The following is an 18,874-nucleotide window of genomic DNA, read 5'->3' as shown; positions in this document are numbered from 1 at the left end:
TCATTGTTCCGGAGAAAGATGTCATCAATTACAATATCTTCCAATGTTTCGCTTAAAAGAAGCCGGAGGGGGAAAGGGGGGGGGGGGTCGTTGCAAAACTGTTCCAAGTAGTGACAATGCCGTAAATACGAAAGAAGAGACAGTGACTGACGGTGTCTGTTTGCTTGAAGTTGTTTTCACGCTCGCGCCATGTCGCGTCAACAACAATACACTTTCATTACCCGTGAAATGCTCAGGCTCGTTCTTCTCACTTTTTATATCTATCTGCCGAAAGCATCTGTTTATTGGTACTTCAGAAGCAAAAAGTCACAAGATCCCTTATGCACTTGCCTAAGACGACTCGAAGGCGAACGCCATCTTCTTTTTCTACTCAGTCCATTGTATTCATCCCACCCCCGAAAGCTCGCTGCGCCTAACGTGGTTTTGCACTGCCTCCGGGATCGGAGGTGCGGCAAGCTTTCTGCACCTCGTACGGTTTTGCAGCGCCCCGGGATCGGCCCACCTTTGACCAACCGACGATGACGTCCTATTCATGTCATGATGATCTCTAGTTCTGGCGATCTGTGATGCCAGGGGACGTCGTATGGTGACGTCAAATATGATGATTTTTTTTTGCAACACTCGCGTTGACACCGACGCCGCCGACGGTCAAGTTTCGCACTTGATGAGACATATAAAGGCTTTCGCCTTAAAGAAACTACTCATAACCTGTTGCCAAAGTTAGTCAAGAGTCATGTCAATGTTAATCGAGAGGACGGTGCAAATGAATGAAGCGGGCGCGCCTTCGAGAATAAGCTTAATTTTTGGACATTCCGCAGCTTTATTTATATTTTGGGCGGGTTCACACACAGCACATTGAGCTGTTTGCCTCCTGGCGAATAAACACGAACACAGAGACCGACTCAGTAAAAGCCAAACGCGATATCGAGCTTAGCAGCTGAGGTGACAACTCCTAAGTTCAGAAACGCGGGTTCGATTATCGGCTACGGTGGCCTCTATTTCGCCTCGATTATAATTTTATATGCCAGTCTATATATTCTGCTTTACAGCACAATAATTTTTTTCTCGTAATTTTAGCACCAAAAATGCAGTTTCTTCGTTATGCTGGCACCCCCCCCCTCCCAATGCTGCTTCTGAAGCCGTATAGAATGTTTCCCCTTAAAATAGGCTTAACGCGAATCAAAAACGACAAAAAAGCAAAGCAGGCGCGCGAATCTAGCTATGCTTGTCGCGGTATACGTCTAAAGCTATGCTTAAAACGAAGAAGAAACTGTCACATGAGTCTTTCTTTTTTTTGTGCGATGAATGACGTCAAAGAGGAGGGGTTTATAATCTGCCCTCGGAAAGCGAGAATTGACGCACCGTTGCGTCACCCACATTTGGTATTTAACACAAAATGGCCAAAAGAAAAACACACAATCCGATATTTGAACTGTACTCGCCTCAGGTACAGAGATTTCCTTGACTCGGTTCATTCACTGAACTACGTTGCTACGAAAATAGCAAACACAATTTATAATATAGCAAAATTAGGATTTTTCTTACCAAAAGCTAAATATCTACGAAAATAGCGGACACATTGCATAGTATAAAAAATTAATACTTTTCTTACTCAAAGCTATGTTACTACGACAATAGCAGATAAAATGTATAATAACGCAAAACTAGGATCTCTCTTACCAGAGGCTACATTGCTACAAAAACAGCAAGCACAATGAAATCGTGGTTTTGACGGAAGACTGTCTGGTCGGGAAGTAACATGATAGAATTAAAAGAAGGACACCGACCGTAAAAAGAGTACGAAAAAGACGTTTCGGCTCCCCTGACCGGAGCCTTGTTGACAATCAAGCACAATGTATCACAGAGTAAAATTAATATTTTTTTTTCCAATAAAATTGTGACCATCCAAAGCTATATTACTACGAAAATAGCAAACGCAAGGTGTGATATAGTAAAATTAAGATTTTTTTACCCAAAGCTATATTACTACGAACACAGCCAACACAATATTGTCAAGCGGGCGTGGCAATAAATCATATAGTAAAATATAGATTTTTTTACTTAAAGCTATATTACTACGAAAATGGCAAGTACAATGTATGATATAGTAAAGTTAAGATGCTTTTTTACCCAAAGTATATCGCGCACGAAAATAGCAGATAAAATGTATCATACAGTAAAATTAAGATTTTTCTTACAAAAATAGCAAACAGAATGTATCATACAGCAAAATTTAGATTTTTCTTACCAATCTGCTTGTTTATGACTCACCGTTTTTTTTTTCTTTATTTACCTAAATCATTACTATCTATTTTTGAGCAATGCCAGGCTAAGCCCGCTTGCTACAACATCACCACAACCACCGTCACAGCCCTCACCACTGAGCTGAAACGAACATCTGCGCGTAGGACCAAACAAAAAAATTTTCGGCGAATTTCTTATAAGAGGCGATGTCCGTATGGGTGCGCAAAGCATTCTATGGAATAAGGTAAGGGAGATTAGTCGCACGCATGTCTTGTTTTGTTACGTCGTTACAAGAGCGGACAGCCAACATCAGGGGATAGTGAGCCAAGACTAAACATCAGCCAGCTCTAACCAACACTGCAGCCATTGCTGGTAATAAACGAGGAAATGCAAGCTTATAAAAATTATAAAGTTTTCTTTCATAATTGGCTAATATTCTAGTGAACAGTATGTCTTGGTTTTAATTCTGTCCAATAATTTCTATGTTCTACTTTACATCAATTGATATTTGTTTCCCAATACAAGGTAGAAAAATGTTTTATTAATTCAAATCAAATGAACTCATTTGTCTTCAAAGTGCAGAGTCAGTGTCATCTTAAAAGAGGTGTACTTGTGATTTCACTGATACGAAGCTTTAAAGCTGTTCATTGAATTTAAAGAACGTGTTAATATAACTCAATCTTGTTCCTTTAATTTTACGTTTTCACTTAACATTACCTTGTGGCTGGCGAACGATAGCCACTGTTGCCTTAGCGCCATAAAACCCAATTTAACCGTAAATTCATCAAGAGAAAAAATAAATAAAACAAAACACGGAACGTTAACAAACATCGATACAAGGTGGCGATCCGAAAACTATCTTGAGGACACCCCTTTACTTCCCGGAATGGCTTCTTGTTAGTAAATCTGGGAAGAAGCTAAACGGATAGTGAATTTAGGGACAATCTTGCAGCAGCGAAAACAAGATGATGACGTAGTACCAGGAAGTTAGGGGGCATCATATTGTGCAACGTCATCGTTACGCGTGGGGATGTTGGGCATCGACGGGAGAAAGAAAATCGGGAAGTCGACGCGAAATGAGGGACGTCACCGTCGTAAGGGCCGCTTCTTTTTACCCGTGACCTTTAGAAGACGGTGCCACTCGGAGCGAGTCAGCGACGGATGGGTGAGGAGGAAAACCGCCTGCGGCCGCGCCAATTCTCCTCCTTAGCAGGGAAAGGAGGGGAGCTCAGCTGACGTCACAGCGGATTGTTCCTTTCGATCTCGGTGCCGCGGCGGCCGGCCTTGTTGCATGAGATCTTGTTGATTGTTGTTGTGCCCGTCGGCGATGCCGCTGTTGTCGGATCGGTCGCGCACTTTTTGATCGCGCCGACTTACTTGTCGACTGTTAAGGCGAACGTCTTAGATGCCTCATAAATTGCGATAATTGCACGTCGGCGTCGTCCCGCGGCGTCGGCGTCAACACGAGTGACACAACGAATTATCACGTGATGACGTCACCGTGTGACGCCATCATGATGTCACAGATCGCCGAAGTTCGTGGCTCCACCACGACGTCATAACGACGTCACATAACGCGACGTCAGACAATGACCTCATTGCATGACGTCTTCGCTTGCTCAAAGATGGACCGATCACAGAGGCAGTGCGAAACCAAGTGAGGTGCAGATAGCTTCCGGAGGAGGTTCACTGCATCGACTGAGAAGAAAAAGAAGATGGCTTTCGCCTTCGAGTCGTCTTACATTAAAACACTAGAGATCCTGTGAGTCTTTTTTTTTTCTTTTTTTTTCTGTGTTGTTGTTGTTGTTGATTGTTACATTAGTGCGAACGTCCCGACAATGACGATTCTCGACGCCGCGCGACGCATGTTCGCTCCAAGTCGATTACGATTGGACATCCGGTTTAAAGAAGTAGGACATTGTCACGTGACTATTGAGTTTGCTGTTGGTGGCACCAAGTTACACTTGTGGTAAGACGCTGTTGAGAGGTTCTGTTACACCGGCAGGTGAAGTGGCGCTGCTTTCTGCCGCCTTGGGAATTGTGGTTTACGCGCTGACGTCGATAGTAGTGCAATTAATGTAGAAGCACATCAAATTCGGTTGATTTGAGCACTTTTCTTCTTTTTTTTCTTTGTACTGACTGTACTTACAGTACAAATTGACGTAAAGACGGAATGAAACTTCGTTGTTAGGCTGCAGCGACGCGTTTATCTCCTCTCATCATCGTCTCGTTTATCATCGCTGCTTTATCCAAGTTCAGTATCAACGTAAGGAAGTTTCTGTTATTGGCGTCGATTAATTTATCTGTATCAGAGCGCTCTCGTGTGCACACTGACACCCTTAACATTGTTCTACTGTTCCACTGCTCCAATTAACATTGTTCCATTGTTCTAATGCAGACAGCTGTCATTAGCGATACATCGGAAATTAGCTGTAAATAAAAAGTTGCCTGTTCGTTCGCTCTAAGCGCCTTTCCGTGTCACGCGCAGTTTGCACGACAACAATTTCTTCGGTTTGCGTAGCCACGAAGTTGGAAACATCTTGTGACGGCACTCCAAGCATTTTTAAGAACATGCTCCTGCGGTAATTCAAACATTGGGTTCTTTTGGCTCACGCGCGACAGGTTTCATCAAAAGATGTTCACCAGTCGTCCAGCGTTCGGATTTTTATGTGCGCTCGAGCGTGAAAGAGCCGAAACATTATCCACACCCGAGGGCCGAAGCAGAGCTCCTTGCCCCTATATATACTTTTATTCGTGAGATGAAGAAAGAGCGATGTATAATTGCTTTTATTTTTTAATTTTTTCACGTTTTCATTCCCGACGAAGGCGAAAGCACCTCCTAAGGAGGACGTAGAAGTGTTGCCTGTAGCCAGGAAACTAAATAAATAAATAAATAAATAAATAAATAAATAAATAAATAAATAAATAAATAAATAAATAAATAAATAAATAAATAAATAAATAAATAAATGTGCATGGGCTGTGCATTAGTATCGTATCAAACTTTGTGGTTATTTAATGCGCACGATTCACAAAGTAACTTAAAACATGTATGCCAAGATGGTCTGCCCGAATTTGCATCTGCTTAGTCAAGCCACATGACTGTGACCGAGTAGACTTCTTGTAATGAATCAGAGTGAGCTAGATTTAAGTAAAGCGTGGTGATATTGTCTCCAAACCAACCCAACTCAGTAACATTATAGTGGGTGTGAGTTCGTTGGATCACAGGAAAGCAAAATCATCGAGGCTGCTTTTTGAAGCGGGCGCTCCGTTGTGAACGGCCGTTGGCGTTCATTCGAGTTATTGTGTATTATTATTTGGGCCATCAAATGATAGGATGAATAAAACAAAATAAAAAGCTGTAGCTTTTTTTTTTATTTAGATAAGCCGCGTCGTTGTTGCAATCAACATTGTGTTTCCATGAACATGTGCATTTTTTTTTAGCGTGAGAGAGATGGCAGCCTGGCAACAAGGTCGTTACGCATACAGGCGTAAATACACGGGGGAACCTGTTTAGTCAAGTTTTCTGGCTAAAGCCAACACTTTATACAGGACTTGATTAAAAAGTGTTTAAGCAGTGCGTCATTAATGCAAGTATGACAGCGGCCGCTTACTTGAAGTCCCATCCACTCCATCTGTAACCTTAGCATTCGTGGATTCGTACGTTACTCACGTATGTACGTCATCACTTACGTACGTCATCACTCCCGACAAATTATAAATAACATATTCGGGTACTCATGGTCAGGGACTCGCGAAAACGTTCGCGTTTATGGCTATCCATGTTACGGTAAGAGCAGTATTGTGCCAGAACAAATGAACGTAAAGGGGAAAAAAAGCTTTCTTTTTTTTCCGGCACCAGCAGTCACACCTAAATGTCGGTTGAATATTGCACCAGTAGCAATTAGCGAATGCGTTAACGCTATAATAGAACCCTCACCGTAACAGCTTATGCGTATGTTTATGTATAAAACTGGTCGATATGACTTGTCAAGGTCAAATCGATCAGTTCTGCGTACTATTTTCTGCATTAATATTGTTTTGTATTTACTGCTTGCGAACAAGGATTTGTATCAATGACTCGTCTGTTCACTGGCCAAAATAAAAGGTTATCTTGTGACCATAAACCACATCGCTGTAACCGGCTGTGCCTGGCCTAGTTACACAAGTCTTCGTAGACTTAGACAGGCCCGTTTTTGTATACTATTGTTCTGCATGTGTAGAACAAATTATTATTATCATTATTTTTTTTCATACTTGATGCGTGCGCCAGCAGTAACACTCTACAGGTTGTTCCAGGGCACTTAAATCAACGACTGGTTGAGTGGTTTATTATTTACGTTATTACTGTTATGGTTCGCCAGCACAAACGCTTCTTAGCTGCTCCTGTGCGCCACAATAATTTATTTATTTATTTATTTATTTATTTATTTATTTATTTATTTATTTACTTGTTTTTATTTATTTATTTATTTATTTATTTATTTATTTATTTATTTATTTATTTATTTATTTATTTATTTATTTATTGTTCTGGCTTGTTGTGCCAGCAGAGTTGGGGCAGATAATGCATGTTAAACCTCGCTAAGGCCTGCGCACTTGCAACAAAGAAAACAAGGCCCACAGACGGTAAACGGACAACCACGGCCTTATGTACATTAGCACAAAATTGAAATCTGCGCGTTTCTAAACCTTTCGTGGCCCTGGCCGCGGTCTTAATTCACGCAACGTAAACACGAAAACGCGCCAGACCGGCGACATTAAGAAAATGTCAAGCGACCGAAAAGAGAAAAACAAACAAACGAAACGAGAGGTCACAAGAGCGCCCTCATTCACTACAAACTTCACATTTAATGACCCACGTATTTTTTTTTTCTTTCATAGTTTCTTTCTCTCTCTTTTCAGCTTAATTCAGTCAGCCTATATACGTTTCGCAACTGTTTGTCACACAGTGATGACTCATCGTAACCTAGACGGCATAATGAGGTGGGAAAAAAAGGAATTTCTTAAGCGGACAGCTGTGGGACCGCTCCTGCGCTGGACTTTGCTAAACAGTTCACTGTCACCCTATATCATCGTTCACCTGTGAAATTGGCTCTCCGTTCTAGCGAGTCACCAGCGACTCACGTGCATAGTGATGTACGTAACAACAGCCAACACGGGGAGCTAGCTATATTAAACTTCTGAACTCGGTGTACCAATTCGGGTTACAGCATTTCGCTATTCTTCTGACTAGACGTGAGAGCGACAACAAAGTTAAACAATAAATTAGTTTCGACTTATAAACTCTGAAAAATCTAGTGTCCTTAATTTCACCGCCATCGGTTCATTAATAGCCGAGAAAACCAATGCCAAAAGTATCACTTTTAAATTTCCCACCGAAAATCTCCGATGGTGACGTCATATATTTCGAAGTGTTTCTTTTTTTTGCTTTTCGTATTTTGGCCCGGCTCAAATTCTTTATTCTTCAGGAGTTGTACGCAAGAAGGTAGGTCCACCGACCGAAACGTCGAGGAATACACTAACGATTACCGCTCAGCTGTGAGTCATATGTATTTATTCTTAATCGTATGGCTCTGGGAACAGCTATAGTATACCGAATATACTATACATATACGTATATATATATATATATATATATAGAAGGTTCCTGACTATTCGGTAAAGGCTAAGAATATAAAGTCAGTGAAACACATAACATTCTACCTGACGTTTCGACCGGGCGCCGGCCTTTATCATTTTTGATAAAGGCCGGTCCCCTGTCGAATAAAATGTTTATATATATATATATATATATATATATATATATATATATATATATATATATATATATATATATATATTTTTTTTTTTTTTTTTTTTCGGGAGCGTTCGATTCATCTCGTAACAACTGGTAGTGCCAGAGGCGAGATCCGGACCCATGCCTTCATCACGACAGTTTGTTTTGCCTGTTCCCGCCCTGAGCAGTTAATTCAAAGATAGTTTATAGGATACCAAAGAATAGTGTAGGAATAATCAAAACGTAAGGCAAATTCTAAGCAACTACGGTCATCACTCAGCGAGTTGTGGATAAAAAAAAAACAAAATGAAAACTGGACTTTCGTTGTCATGAATTTTGCGACTTTTGTACGAAAGAAAGTTACCGATACCGTAAAAAAATCGCGACTCAAGCTCCTATCGAAGCGTCAACTCGAATCGACACTGCAGCGTCTGATGCGATTACGAGCGATCCAAACGACTCAAACGTGAAGTCAGGTCGGTGACCATAATGAAAAGTATAGTGTATAAAAATAGACTACGTTACAGTTGAACTATAAAGCCAGGCTGCACGGCGATCGCAGCGAAACCGTCAACCGTATCGAATTTCATCACCGCGCCCATCGCAACAACTTCCTGCTTTTTCCCAAACTATACAAGGACGGGCCCAGCCATGTTAACGACTGTATAAGAAGCGCGTACAAACGTTTGTAAGGAACAATGAACAACTTATTGAAAGAAACGAATTCGCTATCTTCGAAGACGATCGGGGATCTCTACGCACGAAACTGTCGCATCAGACATCTCAGAAGGGCGAAACAAGGGCCGTATTGCTGACCTATAGGCGGTCATGCGCGTTGAAGATGTAAAACCTTCTGCGCTTCTTTAGGGTTTTTTTTTCTTTTTTGGACAGTCAAATTGAGTCTGAGACGCGTTCGTTTGATTCGAAACGCTTCACGCGCTGCGTAACCCGTAGCGATAAAGTTTTCAGAAGACGTCAGCTTAAAAACGATTGTGAACATTTCGATACGCGATGGTGAGGTGGATCCGAGCCTACGCTCTAAGAAAAAAAAAATGAGAATTCGGTGGAGTATTTCTGCCACACGGCTGTGATTGTCGTCTACCTCGCGTACTTTTTCTTGCATTATCACCGCGGTCCCGGCACTTCCCGGTCACGAACGGCGAGCGCTATCAGCGTGACGTAGCATTCTTGATGGCAATGTGGCGAAAGCCAGGTTTTCAAGAAAGGAAACGCGAGCAAGCTAGATCACTATTATAGGTGCGTGGCAGAAATACTACTCAAATGCTCAATGTTTTTTCTTAGAGCGCACGGAAGGATCAAAGCACTTTTAAAAAAAGGTAACGTAAGAGCCGTTATAGCGGTGAAAACGTCTGAACCGAACTTCCCGTGTGTCGGTTATTCTCCTCTCCTCAACGGCTAAGCCGGGATATCTGCCGACGTAAGCCAATACAGTAATTTCCGGCGCTTGGAGCCCCAGGCCAGGAAGGGAAAAGTTACTACCGTATAGGAGGTCGAATAGATAAATAAACTCGAAAACGATAAGTCTCGTTTCACGTCTTAATCTATCAGGGCGTGTGTCAGCAGTATCCGTAGTGTCGCAGCCAGCGCAACGGGCAAGAAAGCGGGAGAAAAGGAAAGCCAGCGGGGGAAAACAGAAGGGCAGTTCGCAGTGGTTTCCAGGACAAGAACTGTGGCGTCGGTGGCTACACAGGCAAGCACACAGACCGTGCGGTAAAGGCCAACTACCAGGCAGAAAGCATGCCGAATGACCGAGCAAAACCAAGACGACGGTTACGGGGGAGGGTTCCATTCGGAGCGAGAAAAATAATAATACTTTGAGGGGTGGCCGAAAATTTGGTCCCCCGAAAGGGAATTCAGTGTTTCGGGAGGTACGTGCCGTGCGTTTATGAGGAAATAAGGAACTCACCTGCATCGGCAGAGCGTGGTGGAGCAGAGGCGTTTTTACCGAAACGACGAAACAGCGAGCTCGCACGTCGCTGGGCGGGCGGCCGCCGAAAAAAAACACCCGAGAACAACCGCCGCGCAGGAACCCAGAGGCACAGCAGACCGGCGGGCAGGCCCCGACCCAACCGCGGCCTGTGCTGCTCGCTAGCCTGCTGCTGCCCCCTCCCCTGGAGACCGGGGCTCCCGTTGCCACGGCGACGGGACGAAAAACTACGTGACGTCATTCCGCAACGTCATTCGTGGCGCGTGCCCCGTCGACGTCACCACGACCGATCGCGGCGGCGCCGCGCGGTGGGGAGTCGGAAACCATTCGCGCGTGGCCTCGGAGACTTAGGCGCTAAATTTGGGAGTCTCGGAGGTCGTGCTTTGAACTGAAGGGATCTGGAGAGTGCTTGAGAAGGGAAAGGGGTGTCCCTATTTTTAGCCAGACGGGGAAAGACGTACGGAGCTCGTCGGTCTATCTCTTTCTGCGCCGTTCGCGCCGCGCTTTCTGAGGGAGACAACACACTCCCTTTTCCGCTTTCCGCACGCTGCGTCGAAGTGCTCCGTGCCGCAAAGCCGTAAAAACGTTGGACGGGAAAACAAAAAACCGCACGTAGGACGAAGGGAATGAGCGGTAATGGCCGTAGCTCAGCTAAAGGGATCTGAAGAACAAACCAAAGTATAGTATAGTATAGTATAGTATAGTATAGTATAGTATAGTATAGTATAGTATAGTATAGTATAGTATAGTATAGTATAGTATAGTATAGTATAGTATAATACAGTACAGTACAGTACATCCTCCTCATATCTGAGGGCAATGTCGCGCGTTCAACCTACGTGTGTGAATCGTCGGCATGTTGCCTTCCCAAGGAAGATCAAAATTGCTATATACGTCATTCACAGGAGGGTTCCGCAATATTTGACCTCTGACCGGGACGCCGGGTCTTTCGTCTATGAAGCTAAGTTTTCCGTCAAAACCTGACATCTTGAACGAAATAAACAGCGTGGAAACCTCGCGATGCAAAACCTGACAACCAATGTACCCGTAGAGCGACAAGGTGTCCGAAGAGCATAATACGGTATAGTGGCGTTTATTAATTATTCGAGGTAACTGGCGCGGCTGTTGTCGCCACTAGATCGGTCGCAATGTTCTTACGATTCCGTAGGAACACTCAAGCTTACATTTTGACAATGAACTTGAAATATTGCTGGTGACGTAAGCGATGTATGTCTAGTTAACCTGAAATAGTGAAGGATAACTTTTCCAAGTGCATAGCGGCGCCAGCGAGGGATGCGAATGGGGGAGGGTAGCTGCCCCTCCCTCCATGGCCCCCCAAGAGCAAACATATATTCAAAACACAGCGCATAAATTCGTGGGCCTTCCTTACCCTCTGAAGGGACTTGTCGTGGATGCCTCTCCCACCTGTAAAGAAATCCTAGCGACGTCACCCCTGCTCAAATGTCATGTTCGTCAGTGGCGCCGTTAAAGGGACACTAAAGAGCAAAACGATTTTTCTCGCATTAGTAAAGTAGTCTTCCACCATACCAAAAACACCACGCTTGCTGCGAGAAAACGCGCAAAAAGAAAATACAAGTGGCGACGCCACCTTGGAATTCCCGCACCATTTGCCGTGACGTCACATATCTTTGACGGCGCCTGCTTGGGCCTACGTAGTTCCTAGCAGGGGTGGATCCAGGTGCCAACTTTGGGGGGGGGGGGGGTTCCTTCATTTGACAGGGGGGGGGTGGTAGGGTAGGGATGAGGAGACAGACAGGCATTGCAGGCAGGGGGGGGGGTGACACAGACTTTGGGGGGGGGCGATCGCCCTTACCGCCCCCCCTCTGGATCCGCCACTGGTTCCTAGTATGTTAAATCGAAGTACATTGTCCTCTGAGGGGGCCAGAGACTTGACATAACGAGCTTTTGGAAATTTCGTCGAGCCAGTTGCACCAAAATACGTTAAGTGCTCTTTGAAATATTTTACGTCACGAATTACAAAGTTCGGCGCGAAATTTAAAAATGAAACATTGAACTTGGTTTCCTGCTCTAATAATAAACCTATGGTGGTGAAATAAACTACACCAGAGTTCTCTGAGCACACTTTATCAATCGAAAACAATTCATTGTTTCTCTTTAGTGTCCCTTTAAGCGAAACAAATTAGCGCAGTTTGCACTAAGTCGCGCAAGGCTGAGTCACAGCAGTGTTGCTAGGCATGTTTCAGCTTCTATTGTTAACCGCCTGTACAGAATTCTTGGGCGGTGACTGAACGCGTGTCGGTTCATGATGATGAAAACTTTCTATCTATGACACACGGCAAACCTCGACCATAGCAGAGATTAAGAAGAACGGTAGCACAGCGCCAACTATCGAAGAGCCGCGCATACAGAAATAACCGCGCGCTCGCTTTCCATTCGCGTTTCCATCTTTTCCCGGAACTCTCGCCTCGAACTCCCGCCCCCTTACAGCAAAGCCACTGTAGCAGCAGCGGCGGCGTTGCGAATTGCGCCAGCCCTGTTGTGTCGAAGTCGACTGCTCCTCTTGTTGGCTTCTCTCGCACCTCGCTCTGGCTTCCCTTGGCTTTGGGCTTCGAGGAAGCCAAACAAAGCACGAGGAAATGGCTGAAACGCCCATAGGAACTTCTTTTCTTTTTTGTAGCATTTCACCTAGCGTCCGTTTCCATTATTTGCTTGGCTCGATTTCGTCTACTGTATCGTTCTTCCCTCGCCGTATTGCATGCAATCAAGCTTCACATTCTATGCCCCCAGTCATGTTTTTTCTTTCTCAAAATTTCTTTTTTGCTTCTTACACAACTATAGAGCACCGCGTTGAGAACGAGAAGTTAACCATTCGTAATCCGTCCAGAAAAGGCTAGTTATTATTTTTTCTTATTCAAGGGTGTTTCCTGTCCATTTTCATCCGCAATAATAATAATTGTTGGGGTTTAACGTCCTAAAACCACGATATGATTACGAGAGACGCCGTAGTGGGGGGCTCCGGAAATTTCGACCACCTGGGGTTCTTTAACATGCACCTAAATCTAAGCACATGGGCGTCAAGCGTTTCCGCCTCCATCGAAAATACGACCGCCGTGGCCGGTATTTGATCCCGCGACCTGCGGGTCAGCAGTCGAGCACCATATCCACTAGACCACCGTGGCGCATCTGCATATAAATTTTAACTATTATAGACATGGACAAGAATATAAATGGTTAAATCCAAGTAATCAATAAGTCATTCGGTAATGGAGAGAGCGAAGAGCAAGGAACAGAAGGCCCTGCTAAAGGGTATACACGACTGAGATCGAGACGAAATACACACGAGAGCATTATTTATCTTGAAAATTTCTTTAACGTATGCGCGAAGCCCACCGCACCCCATTAATTCCAGCAGTGGCTTGTGATGACTAGCGCTTGATAATTTTGGCGAACTCTCAGGAAATATTGGCTAATATTGAGTATCCGATCTTATAACGATGTAATAAAGTACTACAACTATGCATCTGCTCCCGTTCATAAGATAATTCGTAAAACTACGACAGTTGCTCATACGGAGATATGGCATAAGTTTATCACAATCACACAAGTACACGTCAACTGCAAATGTTTGTGTGTCTGCGTGAGTGTACGTGTGTGAGGCAAACGAACACCACGTAAGGAAATAAAGCCTGAAAAATAAAAATAATAACCTTAAAAAGAAGATACACAACAGGGATAGTAAAAAGCTCAAAGAAAACTTGGAGGACGCTCGAGCTTCGCCTTCCAGAGTATAGAACGCGATAGAGTAATCGAACCCCGTGCTCATCGGCTTCAACCGGGCCGCAAGAAAAGGAACGTTTGTGCGCGTAACATTGGCCGTTTCAAGCTATCCTAGAATCCCTGCTGCAAGTACAGTCGCGAAGTGCCCACAACGGCATATTTCTTCCTTTTGCGAATTGGCGAAGTACCCATTAGTCGTCCGGTCACGGGCACCTGCGGAGCTGCACACTTTGTAATAGGTGGGCAGCTTTGAACAGCCCACTCGTTGTGCAGTTCACATGTTTTGACACCTGGTGCGATTCTACGATTCTGCCACGCGATATTCCGCCACTACATGACATTCTTATAGCGTGTTGTTCTTTTTTTTTTTTTACGAAGCAGCTTGCAGCACTGGCGTGACTCCATGGTAGAACACATGCCAGCCACGTATAAGGCCTGGATTCGATTCTCGCTCAGACCGAAGATTTCTTAACATTTATTTATTTGCATCCATCCCGAATTCTCGCTCCCGGACAACGTTGATTTTTCGCTCACAACCAAGGACGCCGACGCCGCCAACGGAATTTCTGCGAAACGAGCTGTCTAACGCTGTCGCGTTAAAAACCTCACGGCACCTCTTCTCAATTCGCTTCAGACGTCTCAAAGGCGAAAACCATCCCGTGTGGCTATTGTACCGTGCACATTATGTCACGCGAACCCCGCTTTTATGCTCTCGCCGTAAGAAACGGGACGCGGTACCAAATGCCAGTCATTCGATCTCGATCCAGTGATTCTTCTTTACTTGCCAAGCAAACGGGAACAAAGAAAGAGGCAGATTTCGTCAACTACGTTTATTTCTACGAAAAATAAGCGAAGTACTTATTCTTCGTCCTTGACGGCACCTGCTCGCTCGGGCGCACCGATGTCCACAGTTGGCAGCCAATCCGTGAACGGGAGAGCGCCGTCGAAATTCGCAGTAAGGAGGATAAACAAATGCAGCTGTATAGCACAGTCTATGATGGACGACGAGCACTCGCCCATTCTTCGTCGTCGCCATACTTGCGCAGCATGCGAATGGCTAACCGATCCAAGACCGCACGCTGGTCCAGGAAGGCATTGAGCGTGCCCCATGGTCCGAGAAGCTGTCACGCCTTCCTCTCACCCAACCCACGATGCGCCCCATGCCGGACTTGAGTCTTTGGCTCTGGTACTTATCCGCGACCACCTGACCATGAATATGGTTGCATCTTCGACGACTTTGGACGCACTCGTTTCGCAGTCCTTCTCGGCCGAATGCTTGCACGCTGCTCTCCGAGGTTGACCCCGAACTTCCCAGCCGCATCACTCGGCGTGGTCCCTCGAGTCGTTGGAATCTCACCTTGCGAGCACAACGGATCGAGGACGGAAGTCGAGTTTCCGGTAGCGTCGCACTTCCGACGGCCGTCTTCATGGGCTTTATTCCACTGCATCGCGAGGAGCGCGAAGAGTTCTGGAAGGTTCGCTCGTGCACGTTGGACGGCAAGCCACTGGCACCGCTGCTCGTCGAATCGAACGCCGGCGTCGACTCGAACTTGCAGCACGGCCCGTCGCGACTCAAAGCAGCGACGCTTGTTGGCATCTCGCGAAACTGCGGCGGCGTCACGGCCACAGAAGAAATGGGCGAAGATCCGCAGAACGTTCGTTTTGGCAGCCACGGTGATGACGGCAGACGTGGAACGATTGTGGCGCGGGCAGAACGTGCAGCTCGCGCTTGAATTGGGCAGCGCATGCAAGGGTCATGATGATTATAATGATGCGGCACCTATACCCAACTCAAGGTAATGGCCTAGATACCGCCAGCGAATGATTTGATTTCGCATCAGTGAAGCATTTATGTCATGGTCACCCAGGTGTTTCTAAGCAGAACGAAATTTCTCTAGCGTAGACACCAAACAGCTTGAAAATTCGTAGTAAAGGTTTGCCAAGCGATCAGAAGTGACATTTAGTGCATAAGGTGGAGTCAGGAAAACTGAACGGGAATTAGTGTTAAAGGTGAATCAATTGCGAATTAAATTTAAAACAAATGTTATATTGAATTGATCAAAAGTGAATTAAATGTTAAAGCGAAATAAATGTGAATCAATTAAAGCGAAAATGTTTCAGCACCAAAATGGTTTCACTGACGGCCACGATATCTCAGCATCTAGTACCAGCCGTGAGGTCCGCGCGACACCAAAGTAATCGACGATGTAAACGACTGAGATCGTCGAAGTAGTTCTTCAAGTAGATCGTCGAAGTAGTATAGTTCATAGGGCAAACCGGAAGGCGCTTGAATGATCGTTTAAGAGAGCATAATAATGTGCAAGTGCGGTTCAAGGACACCTCGAAATTTACTGCCGCGACTGTGGCTGCGTGCCCCTCTGAGCGTTTCGAGGTAATAGGCAAGCACCAATCGCAGGCCACACGTGAGATAATTGAGGCTTATCACATAAGCAAGTCTGACGGCACACGTGTAAGTTCCCCTTCAGTCGCGCTTTTGCAAAAAGAGATTGCGTATATCGATCACATTTAAGCAGTACGCTGGCTTCCTGCTCAATCAACAAGTGACAAGAGTTTCGCTGGTATTATATCGCGGTGCTTGTTAACTGCACCCTTCTACGCATGTCCACTTTTCTCACATATGTATGTACATCGCTCCGCTATTAAATCATTGTTGAAAGTCAGCGCTGTGTGATGTTTTAGGGGCGAAGCTCCTTAAGGCGGCACCCGTTCGTCCCTCGTAGTCGTAGTCGTAGTGCGTAACCAGTCTTACGCTTTGACCTCCAAGGTGGTGCCGGTGGGAGATTTTTCCGGTGCGTTGTTGAACAATAAAAAATTCGCAGCGTGCGCGTTAACTAAAAGCCGAATTCTTCTGTCTCTCATTCTCCATTAGCAGCCATTGGCATGTTCCAGTAAGAAACGTTAGTAGAAGTAGAAGTGTAAGTGTTAGCTAAAAGCCGACTTCTTCTGTCTCTCATTCCCATTAGCAGCCATTGTTTACCTCCAAGGTAGTGCCTGGTGAGATTTCGCCTGTGCGTGATTAAACAATAAAAATTTTGTTCGAAACGCCGTTGATTGATGAAATAAACCAACGAAAGACGCCAGATGTTTTGTAAAAGCAAAACGAAAGAACGCCAGATGTTTCTAAAGTAAAACGAAAAGGCGCCAGCTGCTTAACGAAAGACGCCAGATGTTTTCTAAAGCAATGATTTTGTAAACAATGAAAATTCACAGCGTACATGTAAAATTAAAGTGAGCTGCAAGTCGTCATAACTCATCGAACCTTTAGTATAAACGCGCCCGAAATCACGTCGGTAATGATGTACTGGGCAGAATTCACGGAAGATTCACGGTTTACCGATGAACCTCCGCAGCTTCGCCCACTCATCATCATTCACTCCGTGGATATGCTGTGATTTTTTCTTCGTCAGTCCTTGTCTGTTGCGCCGTTCTTATATTCAATTATGTTCTGACTATGTTTGCTGCTGGGTGGGGGGGGGGGGGGGGGCAAAGGGGAGGAGCGAACGTTATGGGGGGCTCCAGCCTCCCCCCCCCCCTTGGGTGCCGCCCCTGCTTGGGTGCCGTGTTAGCCGCGCCCCCTCTCCATCATGCTAGAGGTATGATTTTTTGAAATCTCTCTAAAAGCAAGGAAACGCGATGCCACGTAGGCACATTGTGTAACAGGAGAAGAAGAAGATAAGAAGGAGGAGGATGATACGCTCTTATGACGAGTGGACGCGCACAAGACCTCAGCTTTCTCTTCTTCGAGAACGCCTAGAGACTGCTCCTTGCTCCGTTTTTCCCACGTGGATCGTGTAAGCTTCGGCCGCATACCACTGTTGATAGAAGCATAGGCGTGCGCAGGGTTCCTCATTAGGGGGTGCGAAGGTTCATAGCAGCGCCCCCCCCCCACCCTAAAAAGTCCATTTATGGGGCAGATTTTGCGCCCCCCCCCTCTTAGATGATTAGGGGGGTGGCCGCCCCCCCTGCCCCCCCTCTGCGCACGCCTATGGATAGAAGGATCATGGAAGCGCTGGCCTGCACGAACAGTACGTAAGCAGCTTCCGAGTAAAGCTGCTATTGGAGGCTAGCCGGTGCGAATACATGGCTTGCTTCACCCTGTGTGTGGCTTTTTCTGTGTCAATTCGTCCAGTTCCCGGCAGCACGAACAAGCCATGCAAGCTGCTTCGCTGTCCATTCTATCTTAATGCAACGTTGGCCAAATTCGCTATTTTCTTCGGTTGATTGCCGAGCAAAACGGGAAGAGAAGAAGCACATCTCGTTATCTACGTTTATTTGTGCGAAAAACCGACACCCTACTATTGCTATAGTCGTCTACGCTTCCCTCGCATGTACGGCTGCTCAACGTGCACGAACGCGCGCGCCGAGGTCCACGGCAGCGACCAGTCCACGTACGGGGTTGCACCGTCGACATTAGCAGGAGGCCAGAAGCGAATGTGGCTGTTTAGCTCCGTCTTCTGTACAGGATGAGCAGCGGACCGTTCATCGACGTCGCTGTACTTGCTAACCAAATGAATAAGGACACGACTAGACATTGCGGATGCAGTTTTAGGAAGTCAGTAAGAGCTCCCCATGGTCCGAGAGCCTGTCATGCCTTCCTCTCACCCAACCCACGATACGCTCCAGGCCGGACTTGGGTCTTTGGCTCTGGTGCTTCATCGGCGAGCACTTGGCGATGAAGATGGTTGCATCGTCGACGACCTTGCACGTACTCGTTTTGCAGTCCTTCTCGACCGAATGCTTGCACGCTGCTGTCCGAGGATGACCCCGAACTTCCCAGGCCCATAACTAGGCGTGGTCCCTCGAGTCGTTGGAATCTCACCTTGCGAGCACAACGGATCGAGGACGGAAGTCGAGTTTCCGGTAGCGTCGCACTTCCGACGACCATCTTGACGGGGCCTCCGTTGTTTCGTGAGGAAGGCGAAGGTTTCTGGAAGGTTCGCTCGTGCGCGTTGGACAGCAAGCTGCTGCCACCGCTGCTCGTGGAATGGAATGCCAGCGTTGGCTCGAACTTGCAGCTCGGCCCGTCGCGCTTCGGAACAGCGACGTTTGGTGGCATCTCTCGAAGCTGCCGCGTCACGGGCCCACATAAAATAGACGAAGATCCGGACAGCGTTCGTTCTAGC

The 18,874-nt window shown here is 45.9% G+C and overlaps 1 protein-coding gene across 1 annotated transcript in view; it reads right to left on the bottom strand.

Moving 5' to 3' along the window:
• LOC119404728 (uncharacterized) overlaps positions 1-10,111 on the bottom strand; it is a 53,855-nt gene extending 43,744 nt beyond the window's left edge. Inside the window, exon 1 of the mRNA XM_049419373.1 lies at positions 9,951-10,111. The gene's annotated coding sequence lies outside the window, so the exon portion shown is untranslated. The remainder of the gene's footprint in view (positions 1-9,950) is intronic.
• Between the last annotated feature and the right edge of the window lie 8,763 nt (positions 10,112-18,874).

This window comes from Rhipicephalus sanguineus, chromosome 9 (genome assembly GCF_013339695.2).
Source record: "Rhipicephalus sanguineus isolate Rsan-2018 chromosome 9, BIME_Rsan_1.4, whole genome shotgun sequence".
In the NCBI taxonomy this organism is placed as follows: domain Eukaryota; kingdom Metazoa; phylum Arthropoda; class Arachnida; order Ixodida; family Ixodidae; genus Rhipicephalus; species Rhipicephalus sanguineus.
Note: the sequence above shows the minus strand (reverse complement) of the source record. Positions and strands in the feature narration are given on the sequence as shown.